The 12630-nt window shown below is 39.3% G+C and overlaps 1 long non-coding RNA gene across 7 annotated transcripts in view; it reads right to left on the bottom strand.

Moving 5' to 3' along the window:
- The window catches only part of LOC110142181 (uncharacterized), a 175373-nt gene that overhangs the window by 51321 nt on the left and 111422 nt on the right, over window positions 1-12630 (bottom strand). For all 7 annotated transcript variants that reach the window (XR_011490590.1, XR_011490588.1, XR_011490591.1 and 4 more), the window contains one exon: window positions 7372-7502. This is a non-coding gene — a long non-coding RNA (uncharacterized lncRNA). The remainder of the gene's footprint in view (window positions 1-7371; window positions 7503-12630) is intronic.

Genomic DNA, 12630 nt, shown 5'->3' with positions numbered 1-12630 from the left:
CCAACTACCTAGCTATGTCATTAGAACTCAAAAGCAATTGCATGGCCATAATTGCTCTATTTCCATCCATTCATGTTTTCTTCACCAAAAACATTTTGATTGCCAGCTATGTGCCAAGCCCTGGGATAGACATTTGAGATAGAGTGATAAACAAGATGGAAACGTTCAACAGAGGACAGCAAAGCATACATTGACCTCTGGATTCTGAAGTGGTATATGGCTCCTAGAGGCCTGCCTCAGAGGATGAGAAGTCAAGTACAAATAGCTGCTGCTTCTTTGAAATAATTTATGAGATTGAAAGAAGGTAGCAGGATCAGTAATGTTTCTATTTAGTCAGACTTAAAATATTTATTTTATTAGATAGACTTTAACCATGATATTTCATAAATATGAGATAAGTCATTAAAGGAAAAGACTGTGGTTAATTATCTGAATTCATCAATGAGCATACCCCACCGAGTACCTTTGTATTTTGCAGAGGTATTAAGGAAAGGCGTCATAGGCCTTCCGTTTCAATGTACAGCATCTCAGTACTGAGCCAAGAAGTTCCTATTTAAATAGTAAGGTACTTAGAATCAATCATTCAGCAGCATGAACAAGTCAGAAGTCATTCCCAGGGGAAAATATACCCACCTTCCCTGGTTTCTGAGCCACGAGTAAGGAGTGGCATTCATTTACTTCTCGTCTTAGTGAGGTCAATCAAAAAATCCATAAGAGATACATTGAGTATGTCACATCAATCTTTGTGCTGTTTGGATGAAATGAGCTTTGTGTTCTCAAATTAGACACTCATCATGCATAATTTGCCCCTTACATAGAACAGCTGCTGGCTTTTACAATGCTTTCCATCCAGTGCTGAGTGCACCCATTGTTGGCACTACTGTGAGCATTTAGTCAGTTCTGTGATATATGCAGCCCTTGATTTGATCATAAAACATAAAAAAAGCATTACCTAGAGAAAAGCATGGTACATTGATCTTCATCTAAAAAAAAATAACTTTGAAGTCATTATACTAAAAGGCTATTATACTGGAAAGCTATTTTACTTTTTAATTAATTTTTAAAGTTTTAACATTAAATATTATTCTGTGACTATTTACAAAAAAAGAAGAGGCAGTGCATTTCTCATCAGTATGTTCAGAGAGGCAACTGAATCATGAGTATGGGTCTCATGGATAAACAGGGACTCAGGAAATCATGAATTATAACTCTAAAGCTTGACATAATACACTGTCTACTTTCACCAACTATAAAATTGGGAGAGAAAATCATCAACAAGCACTAACTGAAGCACTTAAGGATGAAAACTGTTACCACGTATATACAAAGTATAGTTCTCAGAGTACAGTTTGAACTTTAAACACCATCATGATGTGGAGCCAGTAATTGGAGGTCTTTCAGTAGATTCTGTTTAGGGTGGTTCAAGTATTTGAGAAGTGGGAAAGCTTGGGAGGCATCTCATATAATCATTACAAGCAGTTGTCTATGCCACCTTGTATTTTGGGAGTGTATGTATTTCTCATCTCTAATCGGAATCATTGTTTTACAAATAACTGAGGAAAGGAGAAACCTGCAAAGCCACAGTGAGTTAGATAAGGATAAGATATAAATAGCTCACCAATTTATAAACTTCATTCTTAATCCCACCCAGCTGCAAAGAGAAGTAGAAACTTAATAAATCATATTTTAGATGATAAAGGGTAATAAAAACCATGTCATAGGCACAATTATTTTTTTTCAAATTATACAGGTAAAATTTGGCTAAGAGGATATATTCAAATTTTCACTGTGAATGTTCACTATTCTTGTTAAATTGGCTTTCCTAGATTGTTCTATATGCTGTGTTCTACAAGCTGTTCTACCATGCTTTTTCAGACTGTTCCACACATACTGGAGCTGTGTGTTCAGAAGTGATGTACTTTGAAGAACTGTTTGGGGAGTTAGAGATTACTTACCTCTTCCGTATGCATATTTGTACTTACGTGTGGATATGTGTACACATATACACATGCACACACAAACATATGAAACAGAGTTCATTAAACAGAATCCTTTTATCAATAGCATTTGATTGAATTCAGCTTGTTGTTCTGAGCATAACTGTTTTATTTAATTCAGCTAGTTTTGTCAAGTTAATTTGATGATGTAGACTCAATTTATATTCAAGACCTTTAATTTATTTATTCTGTTTCATGAGGCAGAACCTTGTAAAATTAAATTTAAAAATTATCATAAAGGATTCTCTACATTAATTCTCTATATCTAGGAAAAAACATACCTAAAAATAAATAAATTATTTTTTTAAATAGCTAGCAAAAGTTATTCTAAGAACCACAGGTCTTAGTTTTCTTCGTAGCATCAACTTTATGGATAACTGCCTTGTGACTTATTCTATTTGTAGAAATGTAGGAGCATTCACATAAAAATACATACAGAAAAGTTTCCCATCAAGAATCCTTACACCAAAGTCAGTCAGTAATATAGAAATTTTAGCTTATAAGTAATCTCTAAAGGCAATTTAATGATTGGTTATAACATAACCTCCACTGAAATACATGGACTTTAAAGAAAAAGCCTTTAGGTAAATGTTTAAAAAGGAGCAAAGAAAATTATATTAACAAATGTATTTAAAAGATCTCAAACATGATTTTCCCATACTTTCAAATGATATATTGAGATGGAAGGAAGGAAGGGAGAGAGAGAAAGAAAGAAAGATTATGTTTCTACCATGAAAATAATGGGCCACGGTTACACTGACTACCTGGAGTGAAGGCTGACACTCCATATTAACATAATGATATTGAATGTTCTTTCTGTCATTTTTAAGAGATGTTTGGCATTTAACATTGATATCTTTTGAGAATTTCCCTGAAGGAAATTGAAATTATCATAGAGTAGCTGCAAAACTTTTACTATTCAGGCCAACCTATTTTTTTAAGCCATATTGTTCTTCAGAAATTGTTTTTGTTCTCTCTGCTAAAAGGAAAAGAAAAAGAAAGTCAATGTTGAGATGAGTTCATTGCAGTGTGTGAAAACTGGGAAAATATCGTATTTGTATAATTTTATGTTGATAGCATTGTACATGGGTCCTGCCACAGAGACTGTTTAAAAAGAAGCTGAGTTGGATGACTGAAAAAGAATGGAAAACATCTATTCAAAGTCATTGAAGAATTTGAAGAATTCATTAAAGATTTCCCACTGAAGAAATTCAGAGAGAAAAACGAAATCTGTCCAATATTATGTAAGTGAGGCATATATAATTGGTGTCTACGTGATAGTGTGTTTCCCACTCTTTCTTCCGTTTTGCTGTGACATCCATCAGGGTTTTGTCACAGGGAGCCACCAAGGAAAAAGCACTTAAATACACAAACGAACACTCATGTTCAGAGGGGAAGGACTTTCAGCATTTGCATCAGTCAATCCATCTTAGAAGAGGTTTCAATTAGCAAGGTGGGTGATCAGCAAGGCATAAGTTGAGAGAGGAAGCAGGGAGCCTATTAGGGACATTTTCATGAGTTCTAAGATTCATAAGGAGAGTTATTTTTAAAAAATCAGGTGAGCCACTCTCTGATTTTCAACTAAGAACCGAAAACTGGTTCATCCACATATTCAAAAATTATTACTGAACACCTTCTGCATGCCCGATATCATTGTATCTATCTGCCAGACACCCATATACCTGCTAGAGGGGAAAAACCATAACTGACATGTTTTCTCAGATGGACACATCTTAGGAAGATAAATAAAAGCAAGAACCACAAACAATAGCAAGTGCTATGTACTGTATGCTTGTGTCCTCCCCTAAATTCATGTTAAAACCCTAATCCCCAATGTGATGGTATTTGGAAGTAGGGCCTTTGGGAGGTGATTAGCATTAGCTGAGGTCATGAGCAAAGAACCCTCCAAATGGGATGAATATCCTTATAAGGAGAGACCAGAAAGCTTGTTCTCTGTCCCCCATGTGAGGCCACTGCAGGACAGCAGCCAGGATTCCCTTCCCAAGAACCTGACCATGCTGGCACCCTGCACTGGAGAATTTCCAGACCTCAGAACTGAGAAATAAAGGTCTGCTCTTTAAGTCACCCACGCTGTGACATTTCGTTACAGCAGCCCAAGCAGACTCAGCGAGCAAGAGAGGGAGGTACTTTCAGAAGGCAGATTTCAGCAGTAAGACAACACTACCTTGAGATGGTCATTAAGGCCTTTATATTTGGACAGTTTATTTTATCTATAATTTTTAAAAAGGAGTAATTGATTAACACCAAAGCAGATTAATAAGCTAGATGGGACTAAAGCAGTATAGTTCATGTGTCTCAATGATGAAATGGTGAAAAGAATCAGGCCTGCTTCTGCTTAGCCACTGAGCAGCTTAACACGTGGCTTCAATTTCCTAACCTGTCCGGGCCTTGGGAACCTCATCTGTACAGCCACAGACCCAAATCCTTTCCGACTCTCCCTATAATTATTCTGAATCCTGCAGACACCTCAGATATGTGCTATGGTCTGGGATGAAAAGGTTTGGCTTAGCCCTAACAATGGCTCACTGAAAATCTATTTCCATTTCTAGAGAAAATAACTCACTACATGTTCCATCATGCCTGAATTATTAAATATGAAACAGAGAACCCTCAACTTTTCTTGCAGGTATGAGTTAAGGAGACCACAAAACCCAGTTTGCCAGGCTGTGCTTTACAATAGCTTCTAAGTTACTTGCCTTGTTTTTATAAATGATTTTTTTAAAAGCTTGTTTTAGAGATTATGCTCTCAGCTCTAAATTGGAGCAGATCCATTTAAAAAAAACACCGTGTTCTGATATACATTAATTTTTTTCAAACTTGATGTTGAATCTCAAACCCAAATCAGAAGAGAAAACTTCCTCTTTACTCCGAGTTTAATACAGGGCAGATTTTCCATGAGCCAAGTTTTCAAATATCTGCTTGACTCAGGGAGACCTTGCTCAGTTATCTGTCAGTATTGCTCAGATTCCAACAAATGTCTGAGATCAGACTCATTCTGAGTCAAGCCAAGCTTCTTAACTCGTCCAATGTATTCCTCGTGGAAATACGACTGCAGTTTAGGGAGGATTCAAAGACACGCTTAAGATGAATGGTACATATAATCATATTTACCATTAAAATATAATTATATCAATATGATAAACATTTTGAAGTATATGATGGCAGACACTGGAGTCTGAACAAGATAACTGAGACACATTTTCCCTGTTGTAAGCATATTTATATGCCTTTTTTTTTTTTTAATACATGCCTATCTTTTCAAAACATCCCTCGGGTTTATCCTTCTAAAGCTTTCACCTGGTCTGCTTGTTTCCTCTGAGATGAGGTCCCTGGGGTTTGCAAGCACTGGTCGTGTCTTCAAGGGCTGCAATGTCTTAAGGATTCAGAGTTCAGTATCTCAGAAAGGAATAAATACAGAACCAGAAGAACTTGTCTGGAACTAAGACCTTCTTTAGGGATAATGAAAACCACCTAATGTATGTTATTAGCATTTGGGTTTCAAAGCAGAATGCTTTTTATAAGTGCTTGCTTTCAAGTTTTCTCCCTCCTCGTAGCTGCAGCACTTTGTTAGGGCTTGGCTTCTTTCCTAAACAGAAATTATTTGTATGCCCAGAAATGAAATACATCACGGAATCTCATGAATGCAGAGAGATATTTTCAGATCACTCAGTTAACAGATGCATCCTTTCTTACCACCCTTTATACCCTTGGAACTTTAGAAGAGGGCTCATTAGTGTCTAAAACTAACAAACCTATCAGAGCTTCCTCTCTCTTCTCAGCGAATCAAAGAAGGTTTTAAAAAGATCATCATTTTTGTGTTACTTCTCACTTCTACGGGTTTGAAACTGCAGCTGTCTCTTATAAATTCTGTGTTCTAACATAGAAGGACTCTTGCCCTTGCCATGAATTTTGCCCTTGATCCCCCCTTTCTTTTCTTCCCTGGCATGCCTCAAGTTTCTTTCCAGAGTCATTCATTGTATTTCTGACCGGATTTCGTTGGTTGTTGGGCTCGTCAAGTCCTGGCCTGCGTTGGCTTTTCCCAGCCAGCGCTTCCCCTCAGCTCTGATTCACTGCTCATCTGCCTGAGCCCCAGGCAACAACCAGGGGGTGGGAGGGGGGTGCTCTTTCTCCAGCTCAGGCTGCCCCCCACCCCATTCTTCCTTCCCACGACTCCACCCTCAAGTTCAAGGCCAGCCTGCAACTTTTTGAGCAACTTTCAAAAGCTCCTGGGCCTCCTCTCTCTCTCTCTGTCTCGTCCGTAAGGGCCGGTCGGAACGGAGCCAGTTCACATCTTTTGGAGTTGAGATGGGCAGCAGGAGCCTTGGGTTCTGCCTGCTGGAAGATTCCTGCTTCCTTGTGGTGGAGATCGTGTGCTCTTCTGAGAATCTCTAGAGGGGCTGTCACTCTCCGCCAGGTTCAGAGGGTTTTTTTTTATTGTCTCTGTCAGTTAGCAGCCCAAGGTTACTGCCAGCTCTCTGTTAGGGCTTTGATTTTTGTCAGCTGTGGCCAGGTCCTTTTAGTTATCTGCTATCTTTTCAGCTTTGTTCAGCCTGAGCTCCACTTGTCTACTAATTAGCTCTTTGGAGATTTCCCTTTAAAAACCCACTATCACAGAGGACAGGAACCGTTCAAAAGTTTTGTGCTTCATAGAAATTCCATATTCATCCATATCGCGTACAGCCATATTTTTAAAATTAAAACTGGCAGGTCAGGCCAATTTAAGGTATAGAAGTAACATCGTCTCTAAAGAGAGACCTTCGGGTTCTTGATCAGGTATGGAGATGAGTGACAGGAAAAGGAAAGGGGTTTACATCAAAAAACACGGAGGGGTACAAATTAAAAAGGAACGATCACTCTGGATAACATATTCACATTTTCTTTATCTTCTGGTGTGCAAATATTGTGCTAGCTGAATATAAAAGTAGCACAACTTTAGGTTACAAAAAAAAAAAACCACACTGTAATAACATCAAGAGTGGTCTTACATCAAGGAGGGCCCTGAGGATGTCTTTGTTGTCAACTTCAGAAGAAAAGAGAGGAACAGAAGAGGAAACTGGCAGAAGGAATAGATGCCAAAGAGAACTCAAAGGATTAGGTCCGGGTGAGGTGATCGGTATTCGAAAACAGTCTGCCTTCTGGCTCTGATCTAAGGAAATAGGCTGGCAGCCAAGCCAGAGGGCATAGCCGCACAAACACACCTCAGCACACTGCTTGAGGGTTGCCTCAGTGCCTTAGAAATTGTGCTGGCAATTAGAAGGCTCTGTGAGAGCAATAGGCAAAATACTTGATTTCTTGATAAAACTCTGCTTTTTACATAATTCCTAACCTGGTTGTCCCCTCCACACAAACATACCTTTTATTTTTCCCTTGTTTGCTTTTTTTTGTAGGCTCCCTTCTTTTCCTAGGCTCCTGAGTCCATTTTCCTTCTGCTAACTTGGTGCTGTTGTAGGTTGCACTTACATTGCATTTACACACTGTTAATGCCTGCAAGATGAAAGTAAAAACCTTTGAATATATTAATGCTATAACACAGATGTCTTACTTTTTACTCTCTCTCTCTCTTTTTTTTTTTTAGCAAGTTGATGTGGCTAATAATGATGCAGATTGTGCTGGATGGATGTGCAGATGAAACAGGGGAATACAGATTAAATAAAAATTTCTTCAAAGCTTACGTTTGCTTCATAATTTAACTTCTGGGCTTGTCTCAGTGGTAGTAGGTGTGGACCAGGCATCACAACATTGTTCTAAAACATCTTGGCATCACAGAACCACAAGCAGGCAAACAGCCCTGCTGCACTTCTTCGAAGCCAGAGGAAAATAATAATAAAGAAAATAAAGACTGTCAGCGGCTCCGTACACAGGGACCTGACCCAGATGCTAATAATGTGGGAGCTGAGAGAATCAGGGACAGAGGTTCTGGGCTTAAGAAGTAATCTGCTCATATTCTGAACTTGACTTTTTGTAGCTATATTCCATGCATCTGTAGCCTGATGTTGAATGAGGTGTGTGCCAGAGGTGGTCACACACTCACTCTGGAAACATCCATGGAATGACTCAATGAATCATTGAGCTCTCTTAAACAATGAATAAAAGGAGGGTATTGATGACATAAGGCCTTGGAGAATACAGTCAATTTCTCTTTCATATATCTGTTCATTTAAGGAGGATTTTTCAGTATGCCACTCTGTGCCAGGGGTCTTGCTAGGTCCCCAGGATATAAGGTCAGGTGAGACACAACCCCTTTCCTCAAGAAACTCATAGTCCAGTGGAAGCAGAAAACCTGTACTATCAACTTTTAAAGGAATGAAGAAATGCCGTGGGTTCTCCCGGGAAGAAATAAGCACTGTCTGCCAGGCCAAATGGGGCAAGGTTGCATCTGAGTTCTGCATCTTTTGTGTGAGGAGAAATGTGAGGACAGACAAGAAGGAGAAGCAGGTGCTGAGACCTGGAATCATGGATGAGCAGGACGTCAGCATGGCCGGAGCTCAGGCTGTGTTTGGGGGAGGCTGAGTGAGGGGAACGGCATGATAGGCACTAAGATCAGTCACTGAACCAGGCTCCACCAAGCCTCCTACACGGAACTAAGGCTTTTAAGAATTTACACTGCAGGCAACAGAAAGCCAACAGAAAGCTTTGCCAAAAGAAAAGGGTGACACCGTCTGATGTCTTTTCTGTGATAATTAATGGCTGAAAGGAAGGACATGGCCCCTCTAGAAGAGACTGTTAGGGACATGTGCGATTCTCTAGACTGTGATGACCACAGTCAGCTGAAGAAAAGAGGCTGGATTCAAAATACACTATGGAGAAACCTAGAGGAAAATTTCTATCCGTGACCACCTTGTCCCCTGTTCCTCCTGGAAGATCTCACGGCTATCTTGCAGTCCCAAGGGAACTTGCTGGGAATTCCAAGCTCCTTTCCAGGTACAGGGCACTCAATGCATAAGAGTCTAATAAGATACATGAAAGAAGCTCACTCATCTTCCCTCTTACACCGTGAGCTTCGTGAACACAGATGACAGCTCTGCCTTATCTCCTCCGTTACCTCGGACAGCATCTAAATAGAGCACTAAGAACATAAACTTTATGTTGTTCTCCTGAATGAATGACTCACAATGAGTGATAAAACTGAACGCAACACCTCCCCTGCCCCAGACTGTAAAAAAAAAGCACTGTGTTTGCTTAAAGTAGTTGCTGGATTGTAAAATGTATTTACTTTTTTAATTTTGAGAGAGGGGAAGTAGTCAATTTATTGTGAACAGTTAAAAAATGCTACCCTCTGGTACTTTTCGGAAATGAGTCTCCGCCTCTTTGCAGAAATAAAACTAAGTGTATGTTATTTAGGTGGTCACCTAGAATGCTGATTTGTTGGCTTCTCATGTGACACAGAGGAGGTGTGTGTGGTTACACGGAAGATGCGCTTCAAGGAATGACTATCCAGGCCTGGGATTTTTGGACGAGTGGTGATATAAGAGAGGAGATTCATTGCCTTCTGCTGATATTACTAAAGAAACACTAGGTGGGTGTGGCTGGCAGGGATTGTTGAGTAGGTTGGGCACTGCACCAGGACACTGCACCAAGGGGCAAGTGAAATCGAGAAGTTGTGTTGGTCTTGAGGGGGGCTTTTTCTTAGTCATAGCTAAGAGCTGGATGGGAGAATGGGATCCTGGACTCGAGTTAAAATGACTAGAATGAATGGAAAAGGTTATTGCTGGGACCAGTTTCACAGACAAAGACCCAGTCAAATCTATGCCCTCCTCCCCTGTCTGTATCGTGTCCTTTCAAAGTATCTTTCCCCCTATTTTTTCTCAGCAGTTTTTGAGCTTCATTTCAGCCCTGATGTTTGGACCTTCTCTCTCACACTCAACTTGGCTGGTACGGCTTTAGAGGGACCTAAAAGGAAACCGATGCACGCGAGGTCCTTAAACACGACTGACACCGCCATCTGTCAGGCGCCAAGGGCATCTGGGAGAGATGTGCGCCATGCTCATCTGGCCAACTGGTCAACTGCGGGACCCTAATAATTACATTATTGAAGCCAGAGCACCAGCCACTAGATGAAACTTCAGACATTACTTATGGATGAAATGAGGTCAGAAGAGGTCAGAAAAAGACAAGAGATGAGCTGGCCATGACAGCTGTCCAAGCTGCCCTAGAGATGCAGCTCACAACATTGGAGTCAGAACTGCATTTTCTCTTGGAGAGGAGGTTCTGCCCACCAGAATCGCTGCTGCTGTGGTGTTTCAACCCTGCGGCGAGTCTCCCAAGCAAAGCAACTCTCCTGGAGGAGCATGCAGGAAAAAGCCAGCAAACACTGCTTCTGAAATGTGGAAAGCATTAACCTCCGTTTCTGCTTGTCTAGTGAGCTTTACTGCCTGGCTGGGAGCTCCATGCGAGGAGCTATTAGCATTGTGGCAAATCCTCAAGCATCTCTCTGAATGAAAGTATGCACACAGGCATGAATGAACAGACAAATAGATGACTGCAAAACGCATAAACCTTGGTGCAAAGTTGAGGAGGGAGCTTTCTCAGAACAAATCTCATGGAAGAATAAACATTTTAAGTCTATGTTTTTTTGGTTGTACAGTCAAATATAAAGGTCTACCATGTGAGTGATAGTTTACTGTTGTTTACCTAATTTTCTAGAGGAGAAATATAGTTAGAAGTTGAGTTGGAGAATTATAACAGGATTTACTCTATCTTAAACATGAAGCCACAAACAAAACCTTAAAACAAAATCATTCTGGCCTTTTATGAATGGCCCCTTATCTAGATCCAGAAATAAAAAAAAAGGGAATAGGTCTAGATACTTATATTTATCCTTCATAAAATTTCTAGTTTCTTGCACAAGAAAGTAACATGTTGACTTGAAAACTGGTGACTTCATTAAGTTTTGCAAAGCACCCTTTTCATTTCACCTGAATGCTGTCCCAATGATAGCCACAACTTAGAAAGAAATACAAATATAATACACACATTCTTTGTGAAAAATACTAAGTAATAGTAACCTCAAGGAGCCAAAGATTAAAAACAAGAGTTCCCATTTCCAAGTATACTAAATCAGTCCAATTTTGAATTAACACTGTAAAAACATGTCTAGAGCTTTACACTTGTAAACATAATGAGATGAAGAATTTTTCTGTCTGAAGAAGCAAAAACTGCATTTCTAAACTGCAAGCCCTTCCAGCGCATTGTTCTATGCCAAATGCAGCCTCCTTCTGTTGCACTTTATGTTAATGCTATTCTTTCCACAGATGAAAGTTTCATTTAAAAAAGAGAAAAGGTACAGGAATATGTAGATGGTATGGTAGTGATGGCAGGGAGGAATAGCAATAGTTTATGTGGTTTGGGAATTCTCTTCTATGTCACCATCCCTCCCCATCCTGTGAGTGTAGCAAAATAATTGGCCAACGTAATTAAATATGAATCCACAGAACTTTAGACTCTGAACGCAGGATCAGTCCTTTGATAGGTTAAAAGAGTGCTTCATCCAGCCCCGCATTCCGAAAGCAAAGTGGGAAACCTATACTGCCTTTGATTTGTGAAAAGATGCATCTGCTGTAAATAAGAAGCACCTACTTGACATTTCCTTAGAAAGACATCTGAAACCTTAGAATTTATCACAAATGCAGTGGGGGCATCATAGTCCAGTACAGTCCTTCAGTCCCAGTTTTCCCCAGCAGCATTCATATGTTCTTTTTTTTTTAATATATATAATCCCCAAATTTATTAGCACTAAAATTTTTTAAAAATATTACCTCTTATAAACATATTTTTAGTGAGTGAAATATATATAACATTTTTCATTTTAACTTCTTTAACTTTTTATTTTAGAGTATAGCCAATTAACAATGTGATAGTTTCAGGTGTATAGCAAAGGAATTCAGCCTTAAATATATAGGTAACCAGTCTCCCCCAAACCTCCCTCCCATCCAGGCTGCCACACAATATTGAGCAGAATTCCCTGTGCTATACAGTTTGGGATCGACATGTACACACTGCTATATTTAAAATGCGTATGTTCTGAAAAGGAAAATTTTCGGCTAATTTGGGAGATAGCAGTACCATTAGAACTAAAGTAAAAGAAACAAACAAAAGCCCATCATGTAATAGTGATCAGCAGTTAGAAAATGACTCAATAATATTTACTAAAGATTTGTGATGGGCAGAGCTCATTACCAGGCACCATGGAAAAGTATAAATCAAATAGCAAATATAGTTCCTTTTCCTCAAAAGGCCTAAAGTCAAATGGAAGAATCATATATAAACAAATGCATGTGAACCTTAAAAAAAAATCAGAGCATGCAAAACCAAATTACAAGTGAATGCACACGAATTTGTGCAAAGGCACCTCACTGGCAGGCTGAATTCACATGAGACAGCCTCAAAACTTAGGCTGTCAGGCACAGAAACACAGCTGGATGACAATACTGTCCACAATAGAAACTTAGTCATTTTCTGTCAAAGCATTTATTTATTATGAGATAAGGGAGTAGCTCCATGGTTTGATAATATGATAAAAATTTAATAAAATGAATCCAATAATTGATTTACACACTCTTCTGTTGATTGTTCTCAATGGACTACGGTTTAGCTATTTTAATATTATATTTAT

The sequence above is a fragment of the Odocoileus virginianus genome, chromosome 12, assembly GCF_023699985.2.
Source record: "Odocoileus virginianus isolate 20LAN1187 ecotype Illinois chromosome 12, Ovbor_1.2, whole genome shotgun sequence".
NCBI lineage: Eukaryota > Metazoa > Chordata > Mammalia > Artiodactyla > Cervidae > Odocoileus > Odocoileus virginianus.
The sequence above is the reverse complement of the archived record's forward strand: the minus strand, read 5'-3'. Positions and strand labels throughout refer to the sequence as shown.